A 22,205-nucleotide genomic window follows, 5' to 3' on the forward strand; every position below is an offset into this window, starting at 1 on the left:
TGCACCTACATCCACTCCCCAAGCTCCTACTTAGAAATTCCAATCCACTATACTTGTATTCAACCCGAATACAAACATCGAAAACTCCGACACTAGCTATCCCAAGCTAGTCCACTTGTTTTTCGGGTACAAGCCAACCCAAAACACTCCGATTTTAGGTTCGGATCAACCTTTCCTTGTTTTGGAAATCCTCCAAAAACAAGAATAATTACTCACAAAGAGTAAGACAGTTTAGAGCACAAATAAGTACAAGAATAGCTCCTTAAATGAGCGAATAAAATATTAAATACACTTTACTCAAATAAAGAAGCCCCTTGTGGATTTCCTCAAGGTGGATGAAGAGTTGAATGAACGCTTGAGGAGAAGGTGATCTTTGATTGAAGACTTCTTGAAGGCTTTGAAAGAGCTCTTGATCAAGGTTGAAAAGTTGGCTTGAAAAACCCTCTCTTTGAATGCTCTTGAAAGCCCTTTTGAACACTCTTGCTTTTCTCTTTCAAAATCTCTCGTATGTCTTTTGTGTATATTGTAGATCCCTTTTTCTCTCGTGTATATTGTGGATCCCCTTTTTCTCTCGTGTATATTGTGGATCCCCTTTTTCTCTCGTGTATATTGTGGATCCCCTTTGTTTTTCACCTTTTGAAACCTTTTATAGCTTTAAGAAACAAGGAAAAACATTTTAGGCAGAAAAAGAGCCATTAGAGCATTTTAAGGGAGCATTAAAGGCAACTAAAATGGGCAAAAAACTAGCCGTTGCGGATAATTTCCGTCGCAGGGGTCGACTCATGAGTCGACTCATGCTTCAGGGGTCGACTCATGAGCCGACTTCTGTTGCAACAGCCAAAAATGTTGGTTTCTGGATTTTTTTGGCCCAAACCAGCAGAGGTCGACTCATGAGTCGACTCATGCCTTGTGGGTCGACTCATGAGTCGACTCACAGGTCGTGCCAAGCCAAAAAACTAGCGTGCCAAGGGAAATTTTAGCGTGCCAATCAGCTCATTGTGCCATGAGTTGACTCATGAGTCGACTCATGCACTTCAAACATTCATAACTTCAAAAATATAAGTCCAAAAATAATGAAATTTTCACCAATAGATTACAAATCATTTGTTCTACCAAATGATACTATCAAATCAGGATTTTAGTAAAATTATGATTTTGCCCCTGAAGAGCATAAAGACTTTTTCAAATAAAAATATTTGTATCCCTTCAATCTGCTTTGTAATCATCAAAATCAATCTAGGAGCAACAATCTCCTCCTTTTTGATGATGACAAAATACTTGAACAAAAGCATTTATGTGAATGCATTATAGATTTATATGCTTGAAAAGAGTATGATTCTTTTGGCATGTGATATAAATGGTCATATGCAAGAATAGTTTGCCCATTTGCTTAAAGATTTGAAGATATGCTCATTGGATTATGTGATTTTGGTGTTAGAGCAGAAAACTTATTTTTGTTATCAGATCAAGCTGTATTTTGAAAATTTGCTCATTTTTATTTGATTTTAGTTTTAGCATCAGAGCAAAAAATAATTATGTGCTTTAATTGCTTTTGATACAAAAAATAATTATGTATGCCAAAGCATGTTTAAGAGTTGATTTGGAAAGTGTGTTAGATCATTTTGAGTTTAAGATGTATCAGAGCAAGAGAAAAATAAATTTTGCAATGTATCGAAGCAAGAAAAATAATTTTACAATGTTATCAGAAAAAAAAAATTTTACAATGTATCAGAGCAAGTTAAAAATTTTAAGATGTATCAGAGTAAGTTAAATTTCTTAAGATGTATCAAGGTAAATAAAATTTTAAAAGATGTATCAGAGCAAGTTGGAATTTTGAAGTATATCAGAGCATATTTAAATTTTTAAAGCAAATCAGAGCATATGTAAAGAAGTAATTTAAAAGTTACTTATTTGCATTGTACTTAGCATTGTACTTTTGATATTGTTCTTTAAATTCTCCAATTCATTCATTAATTTCTCATAATTTGTAGTTTTGCTTTTGATTGGTTGCTTTTTCTTTAATTGCTCATAATTTATGGTTTTGCTTTTGATGGATTGCTTTTTCTTTAATTGCTCATAATTTATGGTTTTGCTTTTGATGGATTTTTTTTTTTGTTTAATTTCTCTCCCTTTTTGACATCATCAAACATGGTTAACTCCTCCTTTTTCTGAAACATTCTTTAATTTCTCCCCCTTTAGAGTTTATCACAGATGTTTGCTCCCCCTTAATACAACAATTATTAACAGCAAACAACAACAAAGAGAAGACAATATTTCAACAAGGAGAATATATATAACCAAAATATGATCGACATCATTACAAAAGGTAGAAATATAAGTAAAAGATGATACCATAAAACCATAATTGTTTCAATACATAGTTCATAATATAAAAGTCAACCAGCTAATTGTCAATACATGGCCCCAAAATACAGATCCTAGAACAAGACACTAACACCTAGGATCTAGTAATGATCATGAGAAGTCATGGATCGGAGTCATCAGATATGGGATGAGAAGCTGATGGATCTCGATCAGAAGTGCGTCCTCTACCCCGTCTGCCTCTGGCATGAGCAGGAGAGCGAGATGAACTGGGTGGCTGAGAACGCTGAGAGGCTAAGGACTGAACAGAAAGGGTGAGTCTGATGGAATCAAGTACGTTCAGTGCTCTGGAAACAGACTGAAGTAGAGCAGTGAACTGAGTGGATGCATGCTCACTCGATCCTCGGATCTCTTTCCTCAGTAACTCATATCCACCCTCCAGTGCTCCTCTGAGCCTGCCAGCCTCTGCAGTGAGGTCTGTGACCTCAATAGTAGACTCCTGTGGCTGAGGATGGGCCAAAGCAAGGACTTGCCCCTGCAAGTCAAGAACTCTGCCAGTCAGTCTCCAGACAGTGTCCTCAAGCTGCTGAATCCGGATGGACTGATCTGATATCATCTGAAACACAGTGGATATGTGGGGAGTCATGGTCTGATCAGAAGAAGTGGCTCCTGGTGCAAAAGTAGTACTGCTCCACTGACTAGACAATAAAGAAGCCACACACTGTGATATCTGCTCGATCTGATCATCAGCCAGTCTGAACTCTGATGGAGGTGCTCTACTCTCTGGCTGATACACTGGTGTGCGCATCCTAGTAAACTCTGAAGGGCCAGCCTCTGTATCAGGAATGAACTGGATATTTGGTGATGCTGCCCTGAAGTCATGGATAGGAGATGATGGACCTTCTTCTTCAGCTCTGTCTTCAATTCTCTCTTCAGCTCTATCTTCAGTTCTCTCCCCAGCTCTCTCCTCAGCTCTCTCCTCAGATCCCTTGATCCAACCACCATCAGTCTTTGTAAATCCCATTCGGTGCAGGGTGTGTTGGTTGAAAGTGTCCATATGAGAGAGCTTAGTAGATGCCTCCCCCTCACAGCTAACTCCAAACCTCCTAAATACTCGAGTAAGGGCCATACCATAAGGCAAGTGTGCCTTGGATCTGTTCAAAGTCTCTCTCATGGCCTCTATCATAAGTGCAGGGAGGTTCAGGGGGGTCTGAGTGATGACATGAAACATGATACAAACATCTCTGCTGGAAAGTAAATCATGCCTACCACTCCTAGGAAAGAAAAGCTTCGTTACCATCTGATGTAGGATCCTCATCTCAATTGACAAAATCTTTGCTTCCAATTTATTTAAACTCCCTGAATAAGTTTCCCCTAGTATAACACTGATCCCCTCTTCTTTTACTGGGAGTTCCATATAAGAGTAACCCTCACTAGGCAAATCAAGTATTTCTCCCAATATACTAGAATCCAAGCAAATATCAATACCCTTGACTGTTGAAGTCACTGACCCATTTCCATAATGTAGATTCTGGTAGAATTCTCTAACTAGGTCAACATAGGTGACTTCTTTAAGGGAGCAGTAGAAACCCCATCCTTGGTTTTTAATCTTGGTTGCAAATGTAAAACCCTCTTTTTCAAAGAACCGAAAATCTATATTCTTTCCGGTTCCAACTTTTCTATCAGATAGAGGATTCTTACTGGGGCTTAGGGAGGATTGAGGGGGACCTTGAGCAGATACTGAAACTGGAGTGGGAGCAGTGGAAGACTGAGCAGCTTGTCTTTTCTTTCGGACATTTTCTTCAAGCTCACGGACTGACTTTCTTCTTTGGGGAAGCTTCATCTTCGGAGCCATATTCACTATAGTAGCAGGCAAGGAGACTTGGAGGAATAAGTGAATGAGTGGAGAAGGGATCACAAGAGAGTGAAGAGGGATTTTGGTGGAGAAAAGAGGTGGATTTGGGAAGAACGGTGGAGTGCTAGGGCATGCTCCAACCATGCCAAACAATGGGAGAAAGCACAAAAATCCCTTTCCAAGGTGGCGATTTTTGGTGGAGAGGAGGAGGGAGAAATGCCTCGAGCTAGATCCTTGGATTTGGAGCAAAAGAAAATGGAGAAGTCAGCTTTTGGAAGGAGGAAGATGAAAGGATGGGTCGGCTCACGAACAGGATCCCATATAAAAACAATGAGCCCGTGAGAAGTTTGAGGAAATAACAAGTTTGCCATTGAGTCGACTCATGGGGGTCGACTCATGAAGTTCAAAAATTTAGAAAAAATGTGAATAAATTCTAAAAAAATTTGAAATTTTGGGAGAAAGAGTTTTGCTCAAAGATAAGTTTTTAGAATGATAAACTTGAGCTTTTGGGACTAGGATAGATGTTGGAAATTGAGCTCTAAGAATTTTTGACAACAATTCTTGGAAATTGAGAAAAATTTAGGCATATGGATCTAAAATTTCTAGATTTCTCCTAATTTCATAGAATCTATCCTCACTAAGGGCCTTTATAAAGATATCAGCTAATTGATTTTCAGTGCAAACATATTCAAAAATTATATTTTTGTTTTGAACATGTTCTCTTATAAAATGATGTCTTATTTCAATATGTTTGGATCTTGAGTGTTGAATTGGATTTTTAGATAGATTTATGGCACTTGTGTTGTCACATCTTATTGGTGTTTCATTAAGTTTGATTCCAAAGTCTTCGAGTTGTTGCTTAATCCACAAGATTTGAGCACAATAACTTCTGGCTGTAATGTATTCGGCCTCAGCCGTAGACAGTGCCACCGAATTTTGTTTCTTGCTAAACCATGAGATTAGGTTAACTCCAAGAAATTGGAAAGTTTCACTTGTGCTTTTTCTATCTAATTTACATCCAGCAAAATCAGCATCTGAATATCCTAATAAATCAATTTGTGAGTCCTTAGACTACCATAACCCTAGAGTTTGAGTACCATTTAAGTATCTAAGGATTCTTTTAACAGCATTCAAATGAGATTCTTCAGGATTAGATTGATATCTAGCACATAAACAAACACTAAACATGATATCAGGCCTACTGCAGTTAAATATAATAATAAGCCAATCATACCTCTATAGTATTTTAAGTCTACACATTTACCTTCATCATCCTTGTCAAGCTTACATGAGGGACTCATTGGTGTGCCAATTGGTTTGCAGTTCTCCATTCCAAATCTTTTGAGTAGTTCCTTGGTGTACTTGCTTTGGTTGATGGAGATTCCCTCTTTTGATTGTTTGATTTGGAGTTCGAGGAAGAAGGTGAGTTCTCCCATCATGCTCATCTCGAACTCCCCCTGCATAAGCTTAGCAAAGTCTTGACAAAGGGATTCATTAGTAGACCCAAAAATTATGTCATCAACATAAATTTGTATAACTAGCATATCATTTTGATTTCTTTTAATAAAGAGGGTTGTATCTACATTACCTCTTGAAAAACTATTATTTAGTAGAAATTTGCTTAGCCTATCATACCATGCTCTAGGTGCTTGTTTTAATCCATATAAAGCTTTATTTAATCTAAAGACATGATTAGGAAAAGCATGATTTTCAAATCCAGGGGGTTGTTCTACATATACTTCTTCAGCAATATATCCATTTAAAAATGCACTTTTAACATCCATTTGAAATAATTTGAATTTCATAAAGCAAGCATATGCAAGTAGAAGTCTAATAGCTTCTAATCTAGCAACAGGTGCAAAGGTTTCATCAAAATTAATTCCTTCTTCTTGATTATATCCCTTAGCAACCAGTCTTGCTTTATTTCTAATTACATTACCATACTCATCTAATTTATTTCTAAAGACCCATTTTGTGCCAATTATTGAATAATTTTTAGGTCTAGATACTAAGGTCCAAACATTATTTCTTTCAAATTGATTAAGTTCCTCTTGCATTGCATTAATCCAATTATGATCATTTTCAGCTTCTTCAAAAGTTTTAGGTTCAAAATGAGATACAAAAGCACAATGATTAACTACATCTCTAAGTGAAGAACAAGTTTTTACCCCATGCATAGGATCACCAATAATTAACTCCTTAGGGTGGTTGTGAACATACCTCCATTCCTTGGGTAGGTCATTTGTACCTTGAGGTTGTTCTTGAATTTCTTTACCTCTCTCATCTTGTTTGTCTTCTTGATCCTTGTCTTCTGGAGTTGCTGAATCTTTCAGAGTGATCTCCTTCATACCTTCTATTAGTGGATCTGCATCATCAACACCCTCATTCTTCCTTGAAGGAAGATCGTTAGATTCATCAAAAACAACATGTATGGACTCCTCAACTACTAAAGTTCTTTTGTTGAAAACTCTAAATGTTTTACTAGTGGAGGAGTAACCTAGAAAGATTGCTTCATCTGATTTTGCATCAAATTTACCAAGTCTTTCTTTGCCATTATTTAATACAAAACATCGGCAACCAAAAACATGAAAATATGCAATATTTGGTTTTCTTCCTTTCCAAAGTTCATAGGGGGTTTTCTTTAAAAATTGTCTAATCAAAGCACGATTTAAAATGTAACATGCTGTGTTAATTGCTTCCGCCCAAAAATATCTTGGAATGTTGCTTTCACAAAGCATGGTACGGGCCATTTTTTCTAAGGTTCTGTTTTTCCTTTCAACTACCCCATTCTGTTGGGGTGTCCTAGGAGCAGAGAAGTTATGGCCAATTCCATTTTCATCACAAAAATTTTCAAAATCTTGATTTTCAAATTCAGTTCCATGATCACTTCTAATATTTTGAATTGAAAACCCTTTTTCATTAGTGACTTTTCGATGAAATTTAGTGAAAATATGAAAAGTTTCATCTTTGTGTGCCAAAAAGAAAACCCAAGTAAAACGAGAGTAATCATCTATAATTACAAAGCCATATCATTTTCCTCCTAGACTAGTGGTTCTAGTTGGTCCAAATAAGTCCATATGCAAGAGCTCTAAAGGCCTAGAAGTTGAAACAGTATTTTTGGATTTAAATGAAACTCTAGTTTGTTTACCTAATTGGCATGCATCACAAATTCTATCCTTTTCAAAATTCAGTTTTGGCAAACCAAGAACTAATTCTTTTTTAATTAATTTTGAAAGAGAATGCATGCTAATATGTGCAAGTCTACGATGCCACAGCCAACTAGTCTCATTAACTTTAGCATTCAAGGATACTAGGCATTGCATGTTTAATTTGGCTAAATCATTCAAATCTACCATATAAACATTGCCATGCCTATGTCCTATAAATTTAATGTCATCGTTAATAGGACTAGTCACAATGCAAACAGATGATTCAAAAATAACTTTATACCCTTTATCACAAAATTGACTAATGCTAAGTAAGTTATGCTTTAAACCTTTAACTAACAAAACATTTTCAATGTATTTGGAGGGAGTGATACCAATGTTACCTATCCCGATGATCTTTCCTTTGCCATTATCTCCAAAGGTGACCATCCCTCCATCCTTAGCATCAAGCGTGATGAATTGTGATTCATCACCAGTCATGTGTCTCGAGCATCCACTGTCAAGATACCATTTCCTGTTTCCTCCTTGGGATGCTAGACACACCTGCAAGCAAAAGTCAAGTTTCTGTCTTAGGTACCCAAGCTTTCTTGGGTCCTTTTAGGTTAGTCAAAATGGTTCCTTTTGGAACTCATATTTTCTTTATAGTTGTGTTTGCAAATTTGTTAATAAGGCATGTATATGATTTATGTCCTATTCTACCACATTTAAAACAACTAATATTTGTAGACTTGTTACTTGAATAATTTACATAAATATTTTTCAGAAATTTTTGTTTCTTCAAGGGATTATAGCCAAGTCCAGCCTTATCATATACAGCTTTTTGATTATCAAGAATCATATTTAGTTTGTTTGAACTTAAGGTGAACTTATCTACTATAGGTTTTAGCTTATTAATTTCATTCTTTAAGCTTTAATTTTCTTGAATTAAGGTGGATTTTTCAATTGAAAGGTTTTCAGCTTGTTTCACTAAGGACTGATTTTCCAATTTCAGTTCTTTGTTTTTCATCCCTAGTTTCTTTAATTCATCAATTAAATCATAGAATGCTTCATGCAATTCTTCAAAAGTAAATTCACTAGGAGATTCAGAAGTTACCTCATTTTCGTGTGCCATAAGGCACAGGTTGGCTTGTTCTGTTGAGGTTTCCTCATCGGAGCTTGAGTCATCACTCACACTCCAAGTCGCCATCATTGCTTTCTTTTTGAACTTTTTGAGACCTTTCTTCAGTTGTGGACATTCAGATTTGAAATGTCCCGGCTTCTTGCACTCATAGCATATAAGGGGTTGATCTTTCTCTTTCTCTTTGCTTTGTTCCCCTTTTGTGAATGACTTCTTTCTCATCTCCTGTTTTCTTTTTCTTAGAAACTTCTTAAATATCCGGGTGATGAGTGCCATCTCTTCATCCTGTTCTTCATCTTCAGTGTCATCCGTTTCATCATCAGGCGAGGCCGTGGATTTGAGGGCAATGGTTCTTTTCTTTTTGACTTCATCCTCTTGATGTTGCTTCATGCTAAGTTCATGAGTCATCAAGGATCCAAGAAGCTCTTCTAGAGGTAGAGTGTTTAAGTCCTTTGCTTCTTGGATGGCAGTCACCTTGGCTTCCCAAGTTCTTGGCAATGACCTGAGAATATTCCTTACAAGCTCACTGTTAGTATAAGATTTGCCAAGACTCTTCAAACCATTAATTATATCAGTAAAACGAGTAAACATAGCAGTTATGGACTCATCATGCTCCATTTTAAATAATTCATATTTATGCACAAGCATGTTTATTTTAGACTCTTTTACTTGATTTGTTCCCTCATGGGTTACTTCTAACCTATCCCATATTTCTTTAGCAGATGCACAAGTAGAAATACGATTAAATTTATTTGCATCAAGTGCACAATAAAGAACATTCATAACTTTAGCATTTAATTGTACCAATTTCTTATCAACCTCATCCCATTCTTTCTCGGGTTTGGTTGACTCCTCACCATCTATAATCTTGGTGAGTGTGTGAGGACCGTTCACTATGATACTCCACATATCATAGTCGAGTGCTTGTATGAATATCTTCATCCGAGCTTTCCAATAGGTGTAATTAGACCCATTGAAAAGTGGAGGTCGGTTGGTAGATTGCCCCTCGGCTAGAGAAGTACCGACATGGGTTGCCATAGATCTTTGGCTCTTTGATTGTTAGATCAAAGAAGGACTAGAGCACCGAGCTCTGATACCACTTGTTGCCCAGCTATGCAACCCAAGAGGGGGGGTGAATTGGGTTTTAAAAAATTTAAGCTTAACTAATTACTTATGAAAAGTATTTGTTAAAAGCTTGATGAATGAGGAGAAGGACTTTAGTTCAAGATTAATTACCTAAAGCAAGAATGCAAGGATATAATAAAGAAATAGAGAGAAACAATAAAGCACACCACAAACACAAGAATTTATAGTGGTTCGGTGCCAACCTTGCACCTACATCCACTCTCCAAGCTCCTACTTGGGAATTCCAATCCACTATACTTGTATTCAACCCGAATACAAACGTCGAAAACTCCGACACTAGCTATCCCAAGCTAGTCCACTTATTTTCCGGGTACAAGCCAACCCAAAATACTTCGATTTCAGGTTCGGATCAACCTTCCCTTGTTTTGGAAACCCTCCAAAAATAAGAACAATTACTCACAAAGAGTAAGACAGTTTAGAGCACAAATAAGTACAAGAATAGCTCCTTAAATGAGCAAATAAAATATTAAATACACTTTACTCAAATAAAGAAGCCCCTTGTGGATTTCCTCAAGGTGGATGAAGAGTTGAATGAACGCTTGAGGAGAAGGTGATCTTTGATTGAAGACTTCTTGAAGGCTTTGAAAGAGCTCTTGATCAAGGTTGAAAAGTTGGCTTGAAAAACCCTCTCTTTGAATGCTCTTGAAAGCCCTTTTGAACACTCTTGCTTTTCTCTTTCAAAATCTCTCGTATGTCTTTTGTGTATATTGTAGATCCCCTTTTTCTCTCGTGTATATTGTGGATCCCCTTTTTCTCTCGTGTATATTGTGGATCCCCCTTTGTTTTTCACCTTTTGAAACCTTTTATAGCTTTAAGAAACAAGAAAAAATATTTTAGGCAGAAAAAGAGCCGTTAGAGTATTTTAAGGGAGCATTAAAGGCAACTAAAATGGGCAAAAAATTAGCCGTTGCGGATAATTTCCGTCGTAGGGGTCGACTCATGAGTCGACTCATGCTTCAGGGGTCGACTCATGAGTCGACTTCTGTTGCAATAGCCAGAAATGTTGGTTTCTGGATTTTTTTGGCCCAAACCAGCAGAGGTCGACTCATGAGTCGACTCATGCCTTGTGGGTCGACTCATGAGTCGACTCACAGGTCGTGCCAAGCCAAAAAACCAGCGTGCCAAGGGAAATTTTAGCTTGCCAATCAGCTCATTGTGCCATGAGTTGACTCATGAGTCGACTCATGCACTTCAAACATTCATAACTTCAAAAATATAAGTCCAAAAATAATAAAATTTTCACCAATAGATTACAAATCATTTGTTCTACCAAATGATACTATCAAATCAGGATTTTAGTAAAATTATGATTTTGCCCCTGAAGAGCATAAAGACTTTTTCAAATAAAAATATTTGTATCCCTTCAATCTGCTTTGTAATCATCAAAATCAATCTAGGAGCAACAAGAGTGGCGCCAAAGAGTCCAAGTTTATCTGGACTCTTTGGTTCTTATCCATTTGGGGCACCCACTTAAATCCAATTGGGCTCACACCATAATCTGATTATGGCACCCAATTTGATTAGGTTTAGGCATGTGGACACTCTACAAAAATCCTCCAATAAGTCCTCTTCAGTTTAAGACCCATATGTCAACTTTTGACAGATGTCCTAAAATAAAATTGGCAGGTGCTAGAAATTAGCAGGTGTTGTCTTAAATTTATCTGATGAATTAAGACAAGCCTTTTCTGAGCTGGACAAGCTTCAATTAGACTGAGAAAAACCTTCCTAAGATTCTCTGGATGAGCCATATCACATTTGGCTCAGTAGAGACAGAAAAGATTACACGAGGAGAAAGTTAGGCTCAATCGAGTGCTAGCACGATTTCCTTGAACCTAATTGGATCTTATCCAAATCAATTGGACTAGCCAATTGATGACATCTAGATCCTAACCCTTATTTGTGTGACCCAGTTAGGTTCAATTCTGTATGGTAATGAGATATGTCATGATCTCATCATCGACATCATCGAAACTCTTTTCGATGGATCAGAACTCTTCTGATTCAGACAATTAGAATGATCGATCATCAAAATTATTTTAATTGCTCCCAAAATCCACCAGTGACACCTAGCAGTATATGGTGGCAACCCATCAAAACTGAAGATGAACCTCTTGGTGCAGCTACCTATGTGATTGAGTTCACCTATCATGAGTTCCGATTGAATTAGAGTTAAGGTGAACTCATCAAACCCAACATCAGTCATATGAATCAATCAATCGATCTGAGTTCGATGTGAAACCCCAATGGAAAGCTTTTTTTCATTATTTCACTCTGCCATGGCCATGGGCTTAAGGACTCAATCTTTCGATCATCATAGAACTACTACTCTCATCTATCAAGGTTGATAGATCCCATCTTGGTGTGATCTGGTTCCTACAATGGATATGCTACAGCCAACATATACCTCAGGATTCTGAATGGCTAGGAGACCGAGTTATGGTGTAGTCAAACTATAACACACTCAAGGTGAACCGTCGATGCACCTCAGGTCAAAGAACTAGACACACAACTGCAGCATCGAGCTAGTCATCGACGAGAAGGTAGACTTCCTTATGACTGCTCGAGGTGGTCACGCTCAGTACTCTTGTTCTCAATGAATACCTGTACTCTCACTTCGGTGTCTCCACACCGTAAACTTAAGACTCATTTATCCTAAGGAAGCGATCATACACCAACCTTCCGGATCGATCACCATCCTCGTGATGATCCTATGGTCGGAGCAGTTATGAGTTAGTTATGGAAATTCATGCCTTAAATTTTCAACTCTTGAAAATATAAATTAACATTTCCACTAACTCAAAAGATGTATCACAGACATAATGTACATAATATGATAGAAGAATAACCCTTTTATTCATTTATAATCAAAATTATAATTTTGCCCTTAGATTTGTACAGGAATGTGTTAGCTGATCTGGCATCTAGGGCACACATCTAACAATTCCAACATCTAACCACTTTACTACCTCTTTCTTCACTACTTCCTATATGTTAGGGTTCAGTCTTCTCTGCATATCTTGATGGGGTTTGGCATCTGCCTCGCAATGAATGTAGTGTATATAGATGGAGGGGTCAATTTCTTTTAAATTGATAGTAGACCAGTCGATAGCCTCTTTTTTTTCCTTTAGAACACCAATCAATTGTGCTTCCTAATTTGAGGTCAAGTCTGATATAATGATCGTCGTGAGGGTGTTATTAGATCCTAAGAATACATACTTGAGTGTGGCTGAAAGTAGCTTTAATTCTAGTGCAGGTGGTGATTTTAATGATGGGACTGTGGGTGTATTGGCTAATGTAGGCAATGGCTCATATTTGATTGTCCAAGGGGGAGTAGTTTTAGCATTTGTTATATCAACTAGAATATATACTTCTTCGCTACCTCCCTTCATATCATAGTCATCTACTTCAAAGTGTATCAAGTGGGTGTCTCAGAAATCATGTGCAAAAATCATTGATGTTGCTTCCTCAATGATGTCCTCGAATGTATCAATCTTAAAGCAACTATCCATTGATGGTCCCTAGGATGCACTAAAAATATTCAATCTCAGTTTCTTATTCTCAAACGATACATCCATGACTCCTGTCCTATAATTGATGTACGCATTTGCCGTAGCTAGGAAGGGTCTGCCTAAGATAATGAAAATTTGCCTTGGATTGCCACTCAGTTCTATATCAAGGACTAAAAATCAACTAAAAAATAGAACTCATCTACCTTGACCGATATAAGAAAAGTGCCCTATAAGCCAATCGCAAGTATGTTGCGATGGAACTTTCTTTACAAATTTTTAACTCATGAAATGATATTTATTATTATTTGAGGCATTGATTCATCATATTAGCTGCATCTTATTATGTCTAAGATTATGATGAACCCCAAAGATTAGGATAATGATTTTAAGAGACATGAATTGATCATGCTAGTGAGATCTAAAATCCTAAAATTCTAATATTAAATATTTCTGATCATAGGAGCATTGAGTCAGAGATCAATATTTCGAATAGGCTGGTACATCCTATGTATGCTCAATGGAGAGGAAGGTAGATCTCACTAGCCACTTGTGTGAGACACTAATACAAAGATGTGGGTGCTCATTTGATAAATGAGTCCACTGAATTGACTCGATGAAAGAGAACATTTTATGAAAGTCTTATTTGCATATCAAAGATGGTTCTCTAAGTGGGAGTTGTGCAAGTGATCCTTAGACTTGAGACCATTATGGAATCTTGTGCACATGAATCCATATTTTGGTTCATACCCAAGCATGGCATTAAAACATGTACGGGATGTTCTGGATATGGTGGAGTGTGTATGGAGGTTGTGAGTAGGTCAACATAGAATCAATCACTCCTAATAAGAGGAGATCGCATCCTGTGTATTCTCAATCCTAGATAACTCAAGAAAAGTCTTTTGGCCAAAAGAAGGAAGGAGATTAGAAAGAATTTCTAAGCTTCTTCATTGGAGTCATCATTGGTTAATTGAGAATCGATATGAACATGTGTTTGAGTTTGACATTTTTTCATACTCATGAACATATTGAGGGTGCAAGGATGATCGAAGGATTGAATTGCATGATAATTTACCACTGAAGGATAGATTTGGTATTTTCATCAAATTCTACATCTTTTGGGTAGCCATGATATGTTGCTAGACGTCAATCTTGACTTGTAAATTTTTGACCGAATTAAAGAGTTTAATTCGATTGTCAATTAGAAATGATTCTAATTATTGAGCTCAGATTAGCTCGATTGGACCTAAATTAATTAGATTGCAAATTAGGTTTATATCAAAAAAAAACTCCAATGTTTATGGATATTTCTGACCCTAGATTGGTCAGTAATAATGAGAAGGTAATGATGTCCGTATGGATATTATTTATAAAAAATTTAGACATTGGGAGTATAATTACAAGAATTATCTTACAAGATTGAAGCAGGATGCAAGTGTAACACCAAAAGATATATATATGATACAGACCTATTTTTCATTGAGTGATTCAGACTCTGATATTTGGGTATTGGATATCATCTATGGATCACACATTTATAATTTATTACAGCGACTATAGAATATCAAATGTCTGAAAAGAGGTGACCTCAAGCTTTATAGCACAAGTGGAGAGTCTATTAACACAAAGACTGTGGGAACCTATATGCTTGATTTGCCTTTAGACAAAATTTTAGAATTAAAAGACTGTTATTACATGCCAAAGGTCATTAGAAATATTATTTCTATATCTTTGTTGTTAAAACAAAGTTATGAAATAAGGCTAATGAAAAATGGATGCTCCATTTTTTTTTAAATAAATTTTATGATAGTGGTTATATTGATAACAATCTTTTAATTCTTACACTTAATAAAAATATTTTTATATTAAAAAAATATGAAAAGAAAGAGAGAAAATATGAATGTCACATATCTCTGGCATTGTCGCCTTGGTCATACTAATGAGTCAAGGATAAATAAGTTATACAAAGAAGAATTCTTTGATCCAAATGATTATGAATCATTGGAGACTTATAAATCTTGTCTCATGGGTAAGATGACCAAGACTCTATTTTCTTAATATGGAGAGAGAATAAGTGAGTTGTTAGCTCTAGTACATATAGATATATATGGACTGATAACAATTCAGGCCAGAAGAAGATACTCCTATTTTATTATCTTTACAAATGATTTATTAAGGTTTGGATATGTGTATCTTATGAAACATAAATTTGAAGCTTTTGATAAGTTCAAGGAGTATCAAGGTATGGTCCAGAAATAAACTGAAAAAAGTATCAAAGTTTTTCGATCTGATAGAAGAGGAGAGTACTTATCTAGTGAATTTCTTGATCATCTTAAAAGTAAAGGTATTCTCTCTGAATGGACCCCTCCTTATACACCTCAATTAAATGATGCAGCAGAAAGGAGAAATCGCACTTTAATGGATATGGTGCGGTCTATGATATGCTTCACCAATCTTCCAATATCTTTTTAAAAATAATGCCTTAGAGACTGTCACATATATATTAAACAGAATACCTTCAAAGTCTGTTGCAAGCACTCCATATGAGATATGAAATGAAAGAAAGACTAATCTTAAACATCTTAAGACTTTGGGCTATCCTACTTATGTCAAAAATATTTTTGGACATAAGCTTAATGCTAGATCAGACAAGTGTAGGTTTGTAGAGTATCTTAATAAAATTAATGGATATTATTTCAACCACCCTACTGAACAAAAGGTGTTTGTTACTAGGCACGCCACTTTCTTGAAACATAAATTTATCCAAGAAGGAGGCAGTGGGAGGAATATTAAATTTATGAAAGTTCATGATCTACAAACTGATCTAGAAATATCAGTGGTTGGACCATAAGAAGATCCTCAATCAAAAGTATCCAAGGATGAGGTACATTCACTATACACACCTCCTCTTCGAAGGTCAGATAGAGTGTGTCAAGCATCTCTGAGATATAATTTTGTCATTGAGAATAACAATTCTATCAACATCATTCAGGATATTGATCCACTGACCTATTCGAAAACTGTCATGAGTAGGGACTCAAACAGATAGCTAGAAGTTATGAAATCTGAGATGGACTTGATGAACACCAACCAAGTGTAGACCTTAGTTGATGCACCTGAGGGTGTGACCCCAATATAGGGTACAAGTGGGTCTTTAAAAGGAAGATCAGAGTAGATGGCCAAGTAGAAAACTACAAAGCTAGGTTAGTGGCGAAGGGTTTCAGTCAAAGACAAAGAATTGACTATGATGAAACCTTCTCACCAATGGCTATGCACAAGTCCGTCCAGATTTTACTTGTAATAGCGGCATACTATGATTATGAAATCTGGCAGATGGATGTCAAGACTATTTTTCTTAATAGTAATCTAGAGGAAGAGGTCTATATGACTCAGCCAGAGAGATTTATCTTAAGTGGGAGAGCAAATCAAGTATGCAAGCTAATGAGATCTATCTATGGATCGAAGCAGGTTTCGAGGAGCTGGAACATCCAATTTGATATGGCAGTCAAAGAGTTTGGCTTTATCAAAAATATGGATGAACCATGTGTATACAAGAAGATAAGTGAGAGTGTTATTATCTTCTTGGTTTTATATGTTGGTGACATACTGCTCATTAAGAATGATATCCCAATGATGCAATCGGTCAAGACTTAGCTATCGAATAAGTTTTTCATGAAAGACTTGGGTGAAGCATCCTATATACTGGATATAAAGATCTATAAAGATAAATCTAAAAGGATGATAAGCTTATCCCAATCATGGTACATAGATCTCATATTAAAGAGATTTAATATAGAGGCAAGTAAGAGGTTACCTGCCTGTAGGTCATGGTATACGTCTCTCTAAGAGAATGTGTCCTAAGACACCAGAAGAGAGGAAAAAGATGAATGAAATCTCTTATGCTTCAGCTATGGGATCAATTATGTATGCCATGCTATGTACCAAGCCTGATGTAGCTTATGCTTTGGGTATAGCTAGTAGATTTCAGGCTGATCCAAGGAAGGATCATTGGAAAGCAGATGATAGCAAGTCAATATCAGGGTATGTGTTTATCCTAAATGATAGGGTAGTGAGTTGGAAGAGTTCCAAGCAGTAGATAGTAGCTGACTCAACTACTGAGCCAGAGTATGTTGCTGCTAGTGAAGCCATTAAGGAAGCTATCTGGATAAAAAAACTCATCATGAATTTAAGAGTCATTCCTAAGATTGAATGACTGGTGTCACTCTAGAGTAATAACACTGGGGCCATTATTCAAGATAAGAAATCTAGGTCTTATTATAGATCCAAGCACATCCTTAAATATTTCCATCTCGTTAGAGACAAGGTGTTATCCTTAAACGAGTAGACAGAAAGAACAATATAGCAGAACCATTTACTAAGGCCATACCACAATAGCTATATGATTATCATCATGATTGTATGAGATACAAAGGTGATTGGCTTTAGTGCAAGTGGGAGATTGAAAAAAAAATATCCGATAAGCCAATCGTAAGTGTGTTGCGATGGGACTTTCTTTACAATTTTTCAACTCATAAAATGATATTTATTATTATTTGAGGTATTGATTCATCATATTAGATACATCTTATTATGTTTAAGATTATGATGAACCCCAAAGATTAGGATAACGATTTTAGGAGACATAAATTGGTCATGCTAGTGAGACCTAAGATCCTAATATTAAATATTCTTGGTCGTAAGAGCACTGAGTCGGGGATCAATATTCCGAATAGACTGGTACATCCTATGTATACTTAATGAAGAGGATGGCAGATCTTACTAACCACTTGTGTGAGATACAAATACAAGGATGTGGATGCTTATTTGAGAAATATGTCCACTGAATTGAATCGATGAAAGAGAACATCTTATGGAAGTCTTATTTGCATGTCAAAGATGGTTCTTTAAGTGAGAGTTGTGCAAGTGATCCTTAGACCTGAGAGCACCATGGAATCTTGTGCACATGAATTCATATTTTGGTTCATACCTAGGCATGGAATTAAGATATGTACGGAGTGTTCTGGATATAGTGGAGTGTGTATGGAGGTTGTGAGTAGGTCAACATGGAATCAATCACTCCTAATAACAGGAGATTGCATCCTGTGTATTCTAAATCCTAGATGACTCGAGAAAATTCTTTTGGCCAAAAGAAGGAAGGAGATTAGAAAGAATTTCTAAGCTTCTTCATTGGAGTCATCATTGATTAATTGAGAATCATTATGAATATGTGTTTGAGTTTGACATGATTCCATACTCATGAACATATTCAAGGTGCAAGGATGATCGAAGGATTGAATTGCATGGTAATATGCCACTGAAGGATAGATTCGATATTTTCATCAAATTCCATAGCTTTTGGATAGTCATAATACGTTGCTAGATATCAATCTTGACTTGAAGATTTTTGACCGAATTAAAGAGTTTAATTCGATTGCCAATTAGAAATGATTCTAATTATTGAGCTCAGGTTAGTTCGATTGGACCTAAATCAATTAGATTGAAATCTAATCAAATTTGGTCAACTTATATCCAGACCTACTGCCAGCTAGATGTGGAACCCAATGGGTCACACACATATAGAAATTGGCCAAGGACCCTTTTAAAAAAGGTTGATTAGAATTTTGGATTCAATCAGGATTCCAGTAAGCATGTTAGTATGTGTGGAAACCCTTGCTTTTTTGGAGACCAATTTGGTCCCATCCCTTGCTAATTAGCTAGCCCAATTTGGTAGATATTTGGGTCAGATCATGATACCTGAAAGCAGCCCAAATTGGGGCACCACATCCCATGTTAAATGCCAAATATGAAGAGTCCAAGTTGTGGTGGACTCTTGGTGTAAAACAGGTTTAGCCTACAAGTGTTGGCATGGGCAGAAGAAAAAATTTATTCATGAGAGTGAATTATATGTGGTAGCTCACATCACCCTTCATCCTTGGTGCACATCTTAAAGTATGAGATATATTTTTTTTGGACTTTATGGGGTAGAAAAAAAATTAGAAAAAGAAGGATGTCTCGCATGCGCGTAGAAGCGTCGCATCTCTCCATAATTTGGAGAGTCCTTATCCCAATCAAATGCTTTTAGATTAAAATGATTTTTGGTGATAACATTCTTTACTTGATAGGATATTTTTTATAATTTTTTTGGAATTTTTGCAGACTTATCTGAATGCCAAACAGATACCATAAGTCGGTCCTAATGCCTACATATGCGGTGATCAGCACTCGCATGAAGAGGTGTGAGGATAGCATCCTTCTGTGAGAATTTTATCATTATTTTTGATTTTCTGAAATCTAGATTGAATCTCCAATCCATGTGGATTTTTGAGAATTTTTTTGATTTGAGAAGGAATGTGAAAACATCCCATCTTTGGTTGCATGCGTGCAGACCAGGGTGCTGATCGACGTATCATGGATAAGAGTCCTTCTGCTTGAAGAAACTCTTATCTCTGATAATTAGATCAGATATACCTTTTGGATAAGGCATGTCCCTCTCTTTTGGCATCACTCTGGTGGCTATAAATAGGTCGGGGCACTAGGTATCCGATGAATCTAAGAGGGGTTTCCAATTTCTCTCCTATTGCTCTCCTTTCTTTCTTACAACCTATCTTAGTTTTAAGACAAGGCTTTGGGATTTAAAACAAAGCCTTATCTGATCCTAACAAGAATTGTAGGGGTCCTAAAGAAGGAGAATCAGAAGTCCAGAGGAGGTTCTAAGAGGGTGAGGTCAGGTTCTTGAAGAAACTTGATCGGTACAAGGCTAGTCGAGTTCTAGGGGCTAGAACTCTTGAAGCAAGGTGAAGAAGGAGCACTATCTTTGGTTCAATTTTTGTATAGATCATCATTGAAGGGCGGATACTTAGATACCTTGTAGAAATTAGGATTAGTGCTACAGATATTTTTCTAATCCTAATTTATATTTATTATGCTTTGATTATTATAGTCAAAAGTTTTTGGACATTAGGGCTTCCGGTGCATTGGGTGTTTTGAATGAAAATTTTAAACTCCTAACCCTATCGCTGTGCCACCGAAACCCAACAACCAAAATATCCTCGATCATCTCATGTAGTGTCTTAATTGATATATCAACTAACTGTAAAGTGATCGATGTGGGTTTCAGTTCTCCGAACCTAAAAAGTTTATATATCGAGCTATGTAAATGGTTCACACTGGCCCCTAGATCCAGAAGAGCTTGTTCTATATGAAAGTCTCCTATAATGCAAGAAATGGTAGGGGTATCTAGATCTTTAAGTTTTGGAGGGGTAGCATGCTGAAAGACAGAGCTAGCTTGCTCAATAAGGCATACTTTCTTTGGAAGTTGTGATTGAGATTTATATTTTTGGGTGTATAATTTTTTCAAAAATTTTGTATAAGCTAGGACCTGTTTGATTGTAATTAGAAGGGAGAGATTAATTTGGACTTGCTTAAATAATTCTAACGTCTTGTCGAGTCTTCCTCCCTTCTTATCCGCAAGAGTAGGGGCTTTTAGGTCACTCAAAAATAGAGCTTTAGGCAAGTAAGGTGATTCTGATGCAGTTGGTCCGTTCTCTACTTTTGGGTCCTCCTTATTCCTGGGTGATTCGAGCTTGGTCAGAGGTCTAGGATTGGTCTCATTAGTTTAACTTGTGTGTTCAATGACCTTCCCACTTCTGAGAGTCATGATTGATTTGGCATGTTCAGAAAAGATTTCTGAAGCATTGGAGCTCTCAATCATGAATTGTCCTCTCAGATTGCACTCAAGTTGGCTCGGTAATTTTTCTCCTTTCCTCCTACTGAATGCTTTTGCTAGATGACCTATTTGGGTCTCTAGCATAGCAATGGATTGCGTATGGGAGTTAAGGGTCTGGATGTTGACTTCTAATCATTCTAGCACTTTTAGAACCTTCTCCTCAAAAGCTGAGCTATGACCAGTGGTAGATGGTTGAGGAGCATTTTGAAACTAGTGGTATGGTTCATGCTTATATGTCGGATCTTGATAGTTGGGTCTAAGTATAGTAGGTCCAACCACTAGCTATGGTCTCCAAAAAAAAATTTGGGTGGTTTCTCCAATCAGGATTATAAGTATTCGAGTATGGATCATTTTCTGGTCTACGATCTTGTTGGGTTTGAGCTTGCTAGACCTGCTTACGCACAAACTCAGAAAATTGAGGTGCGGTTGGGCATTTACTAACAAAATAGATCAGGCTTGCACACAATGCACAAACATCTTGGACTGGGTTAGGTAGAATCGGGAAGTATCTAGTATTCAGAAGACAGTCTAATTTTTGGGACAACTCATTTATCTCACTATGGATATCCATAACATTTTCAATCTGATAGATTCCACCTCTTTTCTATTGAGACATGGGTTGTTCTCTAAAGGTGGCAGATATGTGATGTAGGGAGTTCTTACTAAGTATTTCAAAAAGCTGTCAAGTCTCATCCTCACTCTTTAGCATGAATGTTCCACTATATGATGCATTAGTCATTTGTCAGTGTTTCTCCGATAGACCATCGTAGAAACACTGAACAAGTTACCATTTGGGGATAGCATGGTGGGGGCATTTATGAATGACGTCCCTTAACCTTTCTCATGTCTCATGAAAATGTTCACCATCCAATTGAGAAAAACTAATAATGGCTTTTTTAACTTGATTTATTTTTTCAAGTGGGAAGTATTTCTTGAGAAACTCTCTCAGAAGATGGTCCTAAGTTGAAATGGTTATGGAATCTAGGGAGTTTAACTAATGCTTGACTTTGTCTTTAAGTGAAAAAGAGAATAGTTTCAACCTGAGGGCATCATCAGAGAAGTTTTGAATTTTTATTGTAGAGCATATCTCAAGAAATTCATCCAAGTATTGGTACGGATCTTCATTTATCAATCCATAGAATGATGGTAGTATTTGAATAATACTGGACTTGATTTCATATTGTGCCACCTCCACAGGAGGTGTAAGATGAGGGAGTAAAATACTCCCTCAATTGTCGTGGTGGGTCAGTCTCTTATTTTGGATCCATGATTTTGATTCAATTTGTTCAAATCATTCTTTCTAGCTCTAGGTCTAATGGGTGTAAATCAGGTTGTAATGATCGGCATCCTAATATGCACCCAAAAG

General features: G+C 36.7%; 1 non-coding gene across 1 annotated transcript; it reads left to right on the top strand.

The window, feature by feature from the left end:
- Nucleotides 1–21,636: 21,636 nt before the first annotated feature.
- On the top strand, nt 21,637–21,743 carry LOC114913320 (small nucleolar RNA R71). The gene has a single exon (XR_003799339.1). It is a non-coding gene; the product is annotated as a small nucleolar RNA R71 (small nucleolar RNA).
- Nucleotides 21,744–22,205: the final 462 nt, after the last annotated feature.

This window comes from Elaeis guineensis, chromosome 13, assembly GCF_000442705.2.
Source record: "Elaeis guineensis isolate ETL-2024a chromosome 13, EG11, whole genome shotgun sequence".
Lineage (NCBI taxonomy): Eukaryota > Viridiplantae > Streptophyta > Magnoliopsida > Arecales > Arecaceae > Elaeis > Elaeis guineensis.